At 26.9% G+C, this 13624-nt stretch overlaps 1 long non-coding RNA gene across 1 annotated transcript in view; it reads left to right on the top strand.

Annotated features, from left to right (window-relative positions):
* LOC122855429 overlaps nucleotides 1–13624 on the top strand; it is a 58790-nt gene that overhangs the window by 29704 nt on the left and 15462 nt on the right. The window contains exon 3 of the long non-coding RNA XR_006374072.1: nucleotides 2554–2601. This is a non-coding gene — a long non-coding RNA (uncharacterized LOC122855429). The remainder of the gene's footprint in view (nucleotides 1–2553; nucleotides 2602–13624) is intronic.

Here is a 13624-nt window from a genome sequence, read left to right on the forward strand (position 1 = left end):
TTTTAAAAAAAAAAATATCAAAAAATAGTCCTGTCAGTGTTGTTGTGACTGGTAAAAACCACCCAAGAATTTTCAGAGCTAGACACATTAATCATTCCGACTGAATTTTGAATGTCAAAGATAAAAATGAAAACACCGAAATAAATAGATAAATATTATTAAAAATTTAGTGGAAAATTTTCAATTTTCATGATCAATATAAATGGCAAGTGTTAATAATAATAAAATTAATTTTTTTTGTATTTATATTTATGAATTTATACAAGATATATAATCAGATATGTTTATAATAGTTTCAATTCATCATGAAAAACATAAAAAAAAAAAATTATCTTTCAGACTCTAGATTTATTTATTCAGGCTACTTTATAAAATATGATTTACGAGATGCTATTATAAAATTTTATTATGTTTATACACAAGTTAAACAACCTGGTTTTTTTTCATGCTCATTTACCTGAATGATAGATATTTTTATCGTCGGGTTACATTTATGACCGAAAAAAAAAAAAAATAAGTTTCTGTTTAGATTTTAACAAGTATACTTTTGAAGACTAGACAAATATGTCAAGGACATGTTAAAATCAATATTTGCAAAACAACATTTAACATACATACAAAAGAAAAAGTACTAAAATTTATTGTAAATATTTCTTTGCTCTATTTGACAAGTTTTTTTTTTTTTAACTACTGTGTCGATAAACATTTTATAAAATATTTAATTAGCTATTTAAAAAATTTAATTGAACATAGAAAACTACTACCAAAGACCGTAGATATAAAAATTAATTACCATCATTCCAATTATATAAATAACCATCTAATTAATTTAATTTAAAAATTTAAAAACGAAATAAAATGAAATAAAATGAAATGTTTATTTAATATCCAGCCTATATATTACTAATCTATAATGAACATTTGTTATCTACTGAAAAGTTTTCTAAATATACGTTCGTTAAAAAAAAAAAAAAATAATGAAAAAAAAAAGAAATTGAATCTTGTTTCTTGTGATACGCTGTATGTATAAGGCTTATCGGATTTTCGAGCGAAGCGGATGCATTAAAATAGCCAATCGTATGAGCCTCATAAGGCGTTCATTTTAACTGCAACGATCATCACAAGCTTATACAAGATCCAATACACACAGGTTTGTTTCCTTTTTTTTTTTTTTGAATTTAATACTGGTCTCCATATTGGTTTAATGTAAATTCTTTTGCTTCAAGACAACATAATATTATCGCGATAAGGGACGAGCAAACTATGCAAATATTTCCACCATGGGGCGTATACACAAACTTGCCGCAAAGTAAAATCAACTGTTCAATACCATCATCATCATCATTTTTTTTTTTTTTTAGTCATCGCCATTTTGCATCATCCCACATATTTTTTCATATTTTTTTTTTTTTGCGGTCAACATACTTTCAACGTGATTTGACCTTCTCGGAATATTATAAAGACACGATATGCTATTTTCAACAATATTCATCTACGAAATTTACAAGGGTTTTTAACTCGTTTATATTAAATGTTAGCATAAATGTCAGATACAAGTATGAAAAAAAAAAAAAACAAAATTATATTGCGTGCATTTATTAATAAAAAATATGCAGTATATTCATGAATTAACTATTCAAATATAAAGTGAATAAATGTTTTTTTTATTTAAAAAAATTTGTCCCGCTTTTTTGTTTGATATTATTATTATTGTTAATTTATCGAGTAAAATAATTTTTATTAGAGGGTAAATTTTAATACGTAGGAATATAAAAATAGCGTGATTAATATGTCAATTTGTCTAATGTTTAAATCACTTAATTTACATTGATTTTTGTGGACTATAAAAATAAAAAAATAAACATTTATTTTATATATTTGCTGAATGTTCACTAAAAATGCTTCTGATGGCACTAACAAATCCAGCAGGTGTTTTTTTTTTTTACGAGTCATTTACTCAAAATTAAATAAGACTCGAATTATATATACAGAGACAATATTCTTTTGACAGTCTCGTTTATCATTTTAAGAGGCTATTAAAAACAAAAGACCCATAAATGTAAAAAGTAAAACACCTAAACAGAGTTAAATTGATCTTTTTTGACATTGATTACTGAGCAATGGGATTTATTACCAAACGATTTTTTTAATGCCTTATTTGTTGTACGAAAAAGGTGAATACGTCAGTAAAAAATCAAAAAGAAGGAATAAAATGAAAATAAAAAAAAAAAAAAAAAAGACGTTGTAAGATAAAACATGACGAGATGAATCAGTCGGCTATTCTCATAAAGAAAAAGCAGAAAAAAAAAAAACCCTTTTAAAATATTTTAAAAGCTGGTGATAAATTAAAACAACTTTCTCCAACCCTTTTTTATTTTTTCGAAAGACCAGGACGTAGCTTTCTCCTGGTAACCTCGCAAACTTTACTTCAGGTGTTTTTTTTATTCAATTTATATTTATTATTTTTTTTTTTTTTACAGACCCCATGGTGGTATGTTTTTTTACACTTTGAATTTTTACTAATATATGATTTTTTTTTATTTTTTGTTGTAGATTACTGGAGCAAGCCGGGCCACCGAGTGCATGGATTTATTTTCAAAGGTTAGTTTTTAATTCATTTTTTTATTATGAAATAAAATATGTACAATTAAATCTAAATTGTATTTTGATTGATTTTTAAACTTGTGTATTGAATGCAAAAAAAAAAAATGTAGCCAATTGGAAAATGAAAAAACTAAAAATCATAATATTACACGGTTGAAAAAAGAAAATAAATATGAAAATAAAAAAACCTTGAAGAATGAAAAAAAAAAAATAATTTAATGTCTCTTTTAAAAACCTTGAAATTTTTTTTTCAAAAACATATTTTTCTTTTCTGTGGGAATAACCTTGAGAGTTTCTAATTTTTTTTTTTTTTTTGTAATTTCTTTGGGCTTCAGTTATGGTATGACCCTTTGAAAAAAAAAAATAATAGTACAAGTAGTAAAGGTCAATGTGTCTGCAGGCAGTAAGAAACAAAAAAAAAAAAATATTATTTATATTTTTTATAGATCAATTTATAAATTAAATTAAAAAAATACATATATACGGGGAATTTTTTAATCAGATTTGCTACATTGAAAATAAAAATATATAAAATCAAGTCAAAGATCTCAAGACTGTCGGATTTTATTTTCAACAGTCTACTAAAATTGATTATTGATTTCCATTAAATAAAAGCAACTACAATGTTGGCTATCTAAATCGATACTTGAATAAAAAAAGAAAAAAAAATGATTGAACAAATCAAACAGCTAAATTTTTTTTTATTAATTTACCATAAAAAATTATCGTAAATTTCTAGAACAAGTTTTAAACAAATGGTGTGTGAATGAGAGTTATAAATTCACTTTTGATTGCTGTAAAAATAGGTGAAGCATGTTTTGAAATTGCATGCAAATATTTGATGACAAATGGAAGAACGACGTAGTTGTTTCAGCAAAATATATCGTTTGCAAAGTTTTAAATAATTTTCAAAGTACAGTGCAAATAACTACAGACAAAATCGATATTTTCATGTTCAACCCTTTCTTAATAACCGTTTGTAAATTTATGATACTTGCTTGAGGCATTTTAACGACCTACTATCACTTGAAGAACGTGACAATAACTACCAGAGACTCGAATCAATACTCTTCTAAATATACAAAATAAAGTAACGAAATTTTTTTTCTGCAGTCTGTGTGTTTTTACAAACAATTGCATAGCTAACTAGCCAAGGCTTGGTTTTGAAAATTCGTTTTCATTTTGTGTTATCAAAAAGATTGACCAAATTAAACCCTTAGTGAAGCACCCTTTTTTTTTAATATATATAGGTATAGATAAGCAATGAGCGCAGCCATGTTGACATGTAGTCTCGTGGGTTGGCCAACCAAACGAGTCAACTTTCTCATTGGCTGACAAACCCAACAACATCCTATCTCGCTTTTCACATTGTACTTTCTCCAGAATGCTGGACCTCACTCTCATACCGTTACGGTTATTCAGTCCCAGCTCCAATCTCTTCTATTCTCTGGATCGACCCTGCTGCATCCCCCAAAGTGTCCATGACACTGAGCGATGCTAGTGACACCTGCACTTTTATTTATCACATTAAATTATATCAATACGTAATTTAATGTGTATCTCACTTTATTGACAATTTTAGAGTTTAATTTTTATTGATTTAAAAATCAATGTTCAATTTAAATCAATTTAAATGGTTTTTTTTTTGGACTGATTGAGGAAATTTAATTTTTAATTTCGATAATTTTAATTCAATGTATTAATTTTTTAAACTCGAGTAATCTTACTGTTAATTTTTTTTTAAATATAGATAAATTTAAATATCAACAAAATATATTAGAGATTAATGAAATAAATTTTTCTAAATTTTCTATTATTCGTACGACAGAGTGAAAATATTTTTTAAAATTAATTATCAATTTTAATTTGTATATAATTTTACCTTTAATTTATCACAATAATCATTAGGCTCACAAGCTATAAAACTCTTTTAAAAATATCCAAGTAAAAGTACTTTGTCTATCCAAGTGTAAAAAACTGACTGACTGTCTTCATAAAAAATGAAAAAAGAAAAGTAAAATTTTACTACCCCTACTCTAAAAGGGTTGCTTTATCCTTTTTTTTTTCTACTAGACAACTTTCGAAAAATATTTGTATGTTTTTTCTTTTTGTTAAAGTGCAGAGAAAAAACTTTCTCAAATTCAATTGACATGCTGAACCAACCTGTCAAACTTCAACCCTTTTTTTTCAGATAATGGGTGAAAGTTTTTCGCTGTATGTACCAACTTTCTTTTTTTTTTTTTTTCTTAACCCTTATTTTAGGATTTTACTGAGCCACAAAATTCAGAGAAAAAGGCAATAATATAACAGTCAAAATGAAAATTAAATTTTCAACATTTTAACATTATTCTATGATGACAAATTACATTTCTTAAAATTTTTTTTTATTTATTTTTCTCTTATAATATATATAAATTTTAAAAAATTACATGATTACAATTGTTGTCATTACTTAATTATTTTATCATGATGAATTTTACCAATGCCAAGAATTAATCATTTTAATAATATACAAAAATAAAAAGAAAACAATTGATTTTTTAAAACTGACGCTATATTAAATTTTAATTTAAGCATTTTTAAATTTATAATTGAATAATTAAATTCAAAAAAATATAATTTCCAATATTAATGTATAATTAAATGATTAATTTTGTAATACAGATAAAATAATGAAAGTATTAATATTATAGGTTTGCATGTGAATTTTTTGTCAATAAAAATCCATCGATGTCCATCGTGGAACAGTGTGACCTCCTGTTACGTATACTGAAGGTATACCGGAAAGAAATACACTCAGGATACATTCAGTATACGTACAGGAAGCTCCACATATTTTCAACTTCCAGCAGTATTATTTTCAACAAAGGCAAACTCCATTCCACCACTTGGCAATGAAATAAGCAGTGGTGTTGATGATGATGATGATAATAATCATACGTCTGCAAGCCTGTGCCATATAAAACAAACAAAACAAAAAAATAATAATAATTAAATAGGTAAGTCAATTGTTGGTGAGAAAAAAGTGTTGATATATAAAATTTTCCATTACCAGTTGATGTGTATTTGGATCAAGATGACGTTCAAAGTCCAATGGCCAACTAACCACAGTAACAACTCAGTTTAATTGTGAGCTATTGTAAGTCACATTTATAAAGGGCAGCAACATGGCGTGTTCAGCTGCACACACATCTGTCTGTAAACATAAATTGTTGAGTTATTAATAACGTAGTGTAGAGAGTATCACAAATGACAGTGTGATTGGTCAATGTTTTGTATATGAATTTTACAATACTGATTCGCAATAGAAAAAATTAATGCCCATTAAAAAAGGGGTTAACAATGTGAACAATGACAAAAACAATGTTTCAATGATGATAAAGAATAACAAGATGAGAAAATAAAAAGTCAATGGTAATTCATAGTCTTTGTTGAGTTTAATAAGACCAATAGAGTGTCTCAGTGGTTTGTCTGTAACCGGTTTATATGCTGAACAGTCCCATCTTTTTTGTATCAACCTATCAAAGGACACTGAGATCCTGATTCTCCGCCTCATTTGGATAAATTGATTGGATTGGAAAACAACTTTTAAAATAGTATTTTTAAATAATCCAAAAAAATATATTCAGCTAAAATTATTTTTAACTATTAAATTGTGATACTAACCTTACTATCATGTGATATGCTTGACAGATTATTTATATTTTATTATCAGATGTATTTACCCCCACCATCTCTTCTTCACTTCTTGGAGTCTTTCAAATCCCATAAGATTTGCTGGAAAATTATATCATAATTTCAATGTTAATTCAGATGATGATGATAAATAATTTTATGATAATTCCATTGAATCAAGATGATGAAGATATAAATTTTTTTATTCACGAATTGCATCGTGCAATGTGTTCAGCTCCGTAGCTGATGTCCGACTGGGGATTTTTTTGTACGTCTGGATTATGTTGACTGATCAGTGAAGATGTCTCGTCCGACCATGACCAGAGAAATAACACTCGCGATCGCGATGATATTCTCGTATAATCAAGCTCACAAAAATGAGTTAAATAAAAAAAAAACAGATATTTATTTTTTTTGATAACAAAAATTGATCAGAGTGAGCAAGATAGTTGTGATGGTCATGTTCCGTTGCCACACGATGACTATCTGCGGCTGTTTTGCCAGACCCGTAAGTTTGCATGTATCCCCCAAAAAACAACCCCTGGAAATTTTGTGATATTTGTTTGTGGGGGATGACAAACTTTGTTAAAGTACAAATGCGCAAGAACAAAAATATCAATCCCTCTTTTGTGTTGCGCAGAAACTCTCTACGTTTATACGTTCTTATGTTGAGACATCATCTGCAGTATGTTTGCTCCCCACGTCCCTAAATAATAACCCCTCGTATATGAGCTTGATTCCTGGGCTGGTTTTTTTTTTTCATATACATGCACAATGAATGTCCATGTGAACTCCCTCGATATCCAAGGAGCATGGCGCCACCCAGCGTCATCCTTGTGAAGCTACTTTAGGGAGTGATGCTATAGAATTTATCCTTGCACATAGAATCATCAATAAATTAAAGGGGGTTTTATAAATATATTATACCCAAAGGTTTGAAAAATAATACTGGACACCATGACTATTATTTTTATGATTTACTTTTGAGGATTCAATTCAGACTTGACTATGAAATGCATTATTAGTTTCATTTTTAATTTTATGCATTTTATATATTCATAGATGTTTGTCTTTTCATAAAAGATTGTCTTTTATATACTTGAATTAAGACGTTTATTCTTTTTCTTTGTTGTTGTTTTGTTTTAAATTGTGTAAAACATTCAGAAAAAATTATTTCGTTTTAAATGCTGGGTATCTGCCCTTTGATGTCGACATTTGAATGGTAATGTGCTTGTAATATTTCTTAGATGTTGCAATTTAGAACACCAACCCTTGTCTAATCTCTGTAATAAATATTAAAAAGTTGTGTTATTTTAAAGCTGTATGTAAAGTTAGTTATTTATAAAAATTAATTTATTATTTACCTTATTGTTGTTTTTATTTTTTTGTTGAGTTATTAGAATATTTCTGTTTGTGTTTTTATTTTTTTTATTTTTTGTTGTCAATGTTAGTTGCTCGCTGTTGCCATCTTGAGGCAATTGATTCAACTGCCTTGACACTTTATTTTGATGTAATCTGCTTCTGGGATTCCGACGGACAGCTTAGAGTATTTCCAATTTCAGTAAATCGTTGAAGCTTTTTTATTTTTCCAAATTACCTGTAAAAAAAAACATATGAAATATAAAATAAAAACACAATAACAGCCTTACAGTAATCATTCAATTCTCTCACTTTTACAATACTTGGAACTTACAGATTTTATACTAAACCCTCTTGCCGTCGCGTAATCATTCATATATTTTTTGTACAAAAAATTTACCCCATTACAAAAAAAGGCAGGTAAAAAACAAAAATACTATTTATTTTTTTAGAAAACTCACTCGTCAATTATCATCTCGATTTTTATTAAAAAGAAAAGAAAATTATAAAAATAAAATAAAATTACAGGCGAAATTTTTTCAGCTCATAGAGTGCAAATCTTATGGGAATAAAAGTCAATATAGAAACTCATTGGTGAAAAATAAAAAATAAATAATATACTATTGCGATGTTTAGTTTTTGTATTTGTTTTTTTTTTTTTTCGCAATATTATTCGAAGCTGAAGAAGTGTGTAATGCTAGTGATTGTGAGTGTTCAAGCAAGGTGGTCTATAAAATTTTAGCAGTAAAGTTCGCACATAATGTCCGTAGCAAGTAGTCATAAAGCAACCGTGTGGCCTTTTCACATACAAAATAAATATACGAATACATATACTATGATTCATGGTAGCATTCATGAAACAAAAACCTTTTCTCTGTTTTTCATAATCTCCAGGTACTGAATGAAAATAAATAAAAGTATAATAATAACTCAGCTTGAGAAAAAAAAATTTATATTTTTTAATAATTAAGATAATGACTGTGTAGAAAATAAAACTGGCTTATTTATACGAGCATTACCAAAAAATCAAGGCCACAAAATACACACCCTCATTATTTGAGACTTGAATATTTTTTTAATTTTTTTTTCTTTTCAGAGAACAAATCAGAAAAGGCTGCGGGTTAAATTCATCTTACATACTGCACTTTGCAAAAAATATTTATTACAAAATTATCCAAATTATTTTGAGGACATTAACTGTATATAATGCAATTCATTTATCTTGAAAAAAATATTCCCAAGTTAATTTAACATGGCTGTTTTATTAAAAAACTTTGTGTTAATAAACTGAGAAAAAAAAATTTCTTCATGATAAAAACTTTTAAAAATAAAGTGAATTTATTTTAGAGAAAATTAAATTTTTTTTTTCTATGGTAGTTGATTCGAGAAATAATTTTTTCATTACTTGTATAATTGCTTAATTTCCATGCCATTTCAACAAATGTTTTTCCTAAAAAATTATTGTCCGAACAAATAGTGGTTATACTACTAGAATAAAGTTCAATGGGCCCTGTGTCTAATCAAGTCTTTATTGTCTTCATGCTAAATAAATTTTTCCTCTATTAAGTTGTTTTTTTTTTTTCTAAATTCAAAGTAAATTAATTGAGAAATTTTTTAATCATACTACTACCATTTTTCTACTCTACTTTTTTCTAGTTTTAATTAACAAGTATTTCGATGAATTTCTTTTCAACAAATTAATTGTCAATTTGAATTTAAAAGTCAATAATTATTTGTATTGCACATTTGGCTTTCTATTATAAATGGAAAACTAAAATGAAAAATTGTCTGTACAAAGGTATGTTTGTACTACTTAAAAAAATGAAAACGATTGTTAGTCGAATAAATGGAATGAAAATAGTATAAAAATTCATATAAATACATATAAATTTATTGGAAAAATTGGAAGGGAGCTACATATGTGTAAAGTTGCTGAAAAGCCAGAGAAGAAAACAGGTTTGCACAGATGCACGGCGGCCATCATGAATGTTTTGTAAAATATGTATTCAACTGGCTGGTGAGCAGGGCCATAGAGACTGTATATACATTGCTTTTCTTTTTTTTTTTTGTATGAGTGCAACAAAGATGGAACCTGATCTCAACAAATACATAGTGGGGATAAAATGTTGAACAAGAGTTAGGTACAAGCGCAGTAGGGATGAGACTTGAGTCGGTTATTGGGGGCAAAAATGTAAAAGAAAAAAAAAAAAAAATGAATAACATAGCACTGACTGAGTTGAAGCAAGATGCAATTTCATTTGACGCTAGAATAGGCAAAAACCAAGCAAGCTATTCACTCTGCGCCACATGCAAAATACAAATGAACTCTTTTTTTTTTTTTCCTTTATGATATTCTAGTGAAAGCTTGGTTAAATTTTAAAAATGCAATGAATATAGATTCAAATTTTTGACCTTTAAGTTTTGTATTTCTTTTACACACAGCTTAAAATAGACAGGATAAAAAAAGCCTGAGATCAGTGATAGACATACTTGCATGCACGACTATGTCACCATGCTATAACTTTTAAAAATACTTTTGATGGAGTCTACTAAAAAATGGCTGCATTACACCACTGCACTGAGCAGTGATATTTTTATACAACTTTCGAGCTATAAAAATCAGTTGAGTAGGAAATTTTACTATTTTTTTTTGGATGAATTAATACGTCTATAAAAATCTAGCAGTGTTAGTTCAACGAATTGAGTATAGAAGCGCCACGAGTCTTTATGCAAAAATAAGTAGCGCCATGATGTACCACCACGTGTTACATGGCTCACAATAAACTATGTGAGTGTGAGGGGATAATGGATGTGTTAGTCTATATAATATCTCCAATATTTCGCGAAATATGCTATTATTTGGTGTTTTATTAAAAATACCAGATGATGTATAACGTGATGAGATTATCTACATAATTTCTGACATATGTGCAATAATGAATATGCAAGTATACGGATGTAAAATATTAATATGAATCTATGTATAAAAATTACATTGTATACATATGTACGCAAAGGTGCACGCCTTCTTTTTAATCCTGTAATCTAGAGCATTTATTTTTTGTATTTTGGTCTCTCTCTCTGCAGGTTTGAACACTTGTCCTGTTGTCCATTAGATTGGAAGTGAAAAAGTGCAAAAGAAGGCGATTTTATGAAACAAACATATATACACACATAGTTTGACTAACCCTCCCTATTTTTATTTCATTTTTTTTTTCGTATGTATATACATACCTTGCGGCAACACGTTTTGCGTCTTTACGAGCACGGGTAATGCAGCGTCACCGCAGTAATATTTATGACTGTTTGTGAGATTATAATATCTTATTTTGTGATGGGGTATCCGGTTCTCCAATGCCATTCTTTTCTTTGTCTCTTATCTGTGTGAGCCGCAATGAGAAAATATTATCAAGGGTGAATATTTTTTGTTTTTGTTTTGTTTATTTATATATTTTTTTTTTCGTTTTTATATATGGTGGTATTTGATATACTGGTTAACATGAAAAATACCATTAAGTCTCCAACTTCATGATCTTATTGGCTTCGTTATAATAAAAATAAATTATATATTATTGTGTATAAAAGAATAAAAAAAATACTCCAATTGAAAATTCATATTTTTAGGATAAAAATTTTTCTTATAAATGCTCTTTCAATAGTTGTTTTCTTTTTTTTTTTTTTTTTTCATATTTTATTAGTATAAGAAGTATATCAGAAGTTTAATCATCTTATTATCTTTTACATTGCTCGTTCTATAGTATGAAAATAAATTTGCATCAAGTTAAGAAGATTGTATTGAAAATAAATGAATGTTTTTTTTTTTTTATTTTTTTCATTTTTCAAGTCGTAAAATTTTAAATAAACGTTTGATTTTTTTTTACTTGACAATATGACAATTTAATAGGTAGTTGTTTTTTTCAATCCATTATCCAGTTTAAAAAAATATTTATGATTATTGATTAAATTTGATAAACAAAATTTAATTACGTGACATGTTGATAATTATCCAATTTTGTTTTTTTAACTTTCTAATGAGTTATCAAAATAATTTTTTTAATAACAAGACATAATTGTATAGGCTATATAAGTTTTGATGATATTCGTTGCTAGAGCTTTTTTAAAAATTTTATTCTATTCAATATTGATTTTTAAAATTACATATTCTAACTTTTTTTTAGGTATATCGAAATTATTTTCACCGAGACATGGATACCTTGGGTTTTCTTATTTTATTTATATATTTTTTTTCACACTCTCCTATACTCATGATAGTATTTCTTTTCTACCCTTGATAAGCTCCAGGGACAAAAGGTGAGTGAACAAAAAAAAAGCCAAGATAAAAATAGAAGAAAGAAAATATATATTTTGACGGGAAAAATAAAAAAAATAAAATGAAAAACATATCACACACGATGTATACTTAAAGCTGCACTCGTTTCCATATAAAATGGTGACGGTAAATGGTGACATCTAAGATTCGTATCTATTGTTCCAACCAACGATCCATACCACTTCACCCTTATCTCTATTTTAGAGCTTTTTTTTTATCTTTTGTAATAATAGGATTTTTTTTATTCATGCTTGCACATGAAAACAAATTATAGAAAACTAATTTGGACACTAAGATGGGCAAATAATATTAAAATTCAAATTAATTTTATGATTTTCATATTTTTTATAAACTAAATTTTTTCTTTGTTAATATTTTATGAAAAATTTTCCAATTTTTACCCGGCTTCATTTTGATCTTTCACAGTATTCCGTGGGCGAGGATTATCATCTTTTTTTTTTTGTTATTTTTTATTCATTCATTCTTTCTTATTTTTTGTGCATGCTGAAATTTTTAGGGTGTTGCTTCTTCCAGCCAATAATTTACATATTTTGTAAAGTTGATTAAAAAAAAGAAAAAAATATATAAAAAAGTAAATTGCTATGAAAATAAAAAATTCAAAGGATCGAGTGTGTTTATATACACTTATATTTACTGCCACCGAATGAACATGCGATCTTTTATATTTTACGAAACATAAAGGGATTTACAAATATGCAATTAAGGTGCCAGTTACGAGAAATTTCAGTATCTCTTGAATCTCATAATAAAAACGTTAAATGTATATTCAACCTTTGAAACAAAGCTATTTCAAATGAATTACATTTATTTACACACTTTTTATTATGTTTGATATAGAATATTTATTTTTTTTTTATCAGGAAATTTTAATTTACTATTTTTTCTTTTTTCTTTACTCTCAATTTTGTTGATGACAATTTTTAAAGCCAAGATCGGTATATAGATTTATCCTTAAATATTTAATTCAAGTTTTTTTTATTTTTTAATTGTCAGTTTATTTAATAATTGCCAAATTTAATGTCTTTTTTTTTTATCAACAAGTATATAAATAATATATTTGTATCACTCAATTCTGGTTATTTATTTCAATTGATATATCCTAGCTTTTTTCTTTTTTTTTTCTCGATAAATAAAATGTTATGTTTGATTAATCTAATGGGACATAAAATTAATGACTTTTACGGTACATTTGAGATTTGTTTTTTTTATTTTATCATTCTTTCAATTTAGTGAATAACTGTTGTTTTAAATATCAATTTTAAGAGCCACCAATTACATAAAAACAAAAAAAAAAGAAAAGGAATAAAATTATCAGTTTATATAATTTATATTTATTTAATTTAAGTGTATGGATGTCATTCAGTTTTATCTGAATTCAACTGGGAAATAAATTTTTTTTCTTGAAGATATAAATGTGATTTAAAGTAGCGATATATAATATAAAATTTTCCATAAATTTTCAGCACTGACATTGCAGTATCTGTAAAATTTAAAAAATTTTAATCCACGACAAATGGCAGCTTAGCTTTACATCTATAAAAAGGAAATTTTTCATGGGATTTTTCCGATTGAAGTAGAGATGATACCAATAGAGGGAGACACTTTTGTAATATTTACTGGAAATTCAATGGCTGC

Source organism: Aphidius gifuensis, linkage group LG4 (assembly GCF_014905175.1).
Source record: "Aphidius gifuensis isolate YNYX2018 linkage group LG4, ASM1490517v1, whole genome shotgun sequence".
Taxonomy (NCBI): Eukaryota; Metazoa; Arthropoda; class Insecta; order Hymenoptera; family Braconidae; genus Aphidius; species Aphidius gifuensis.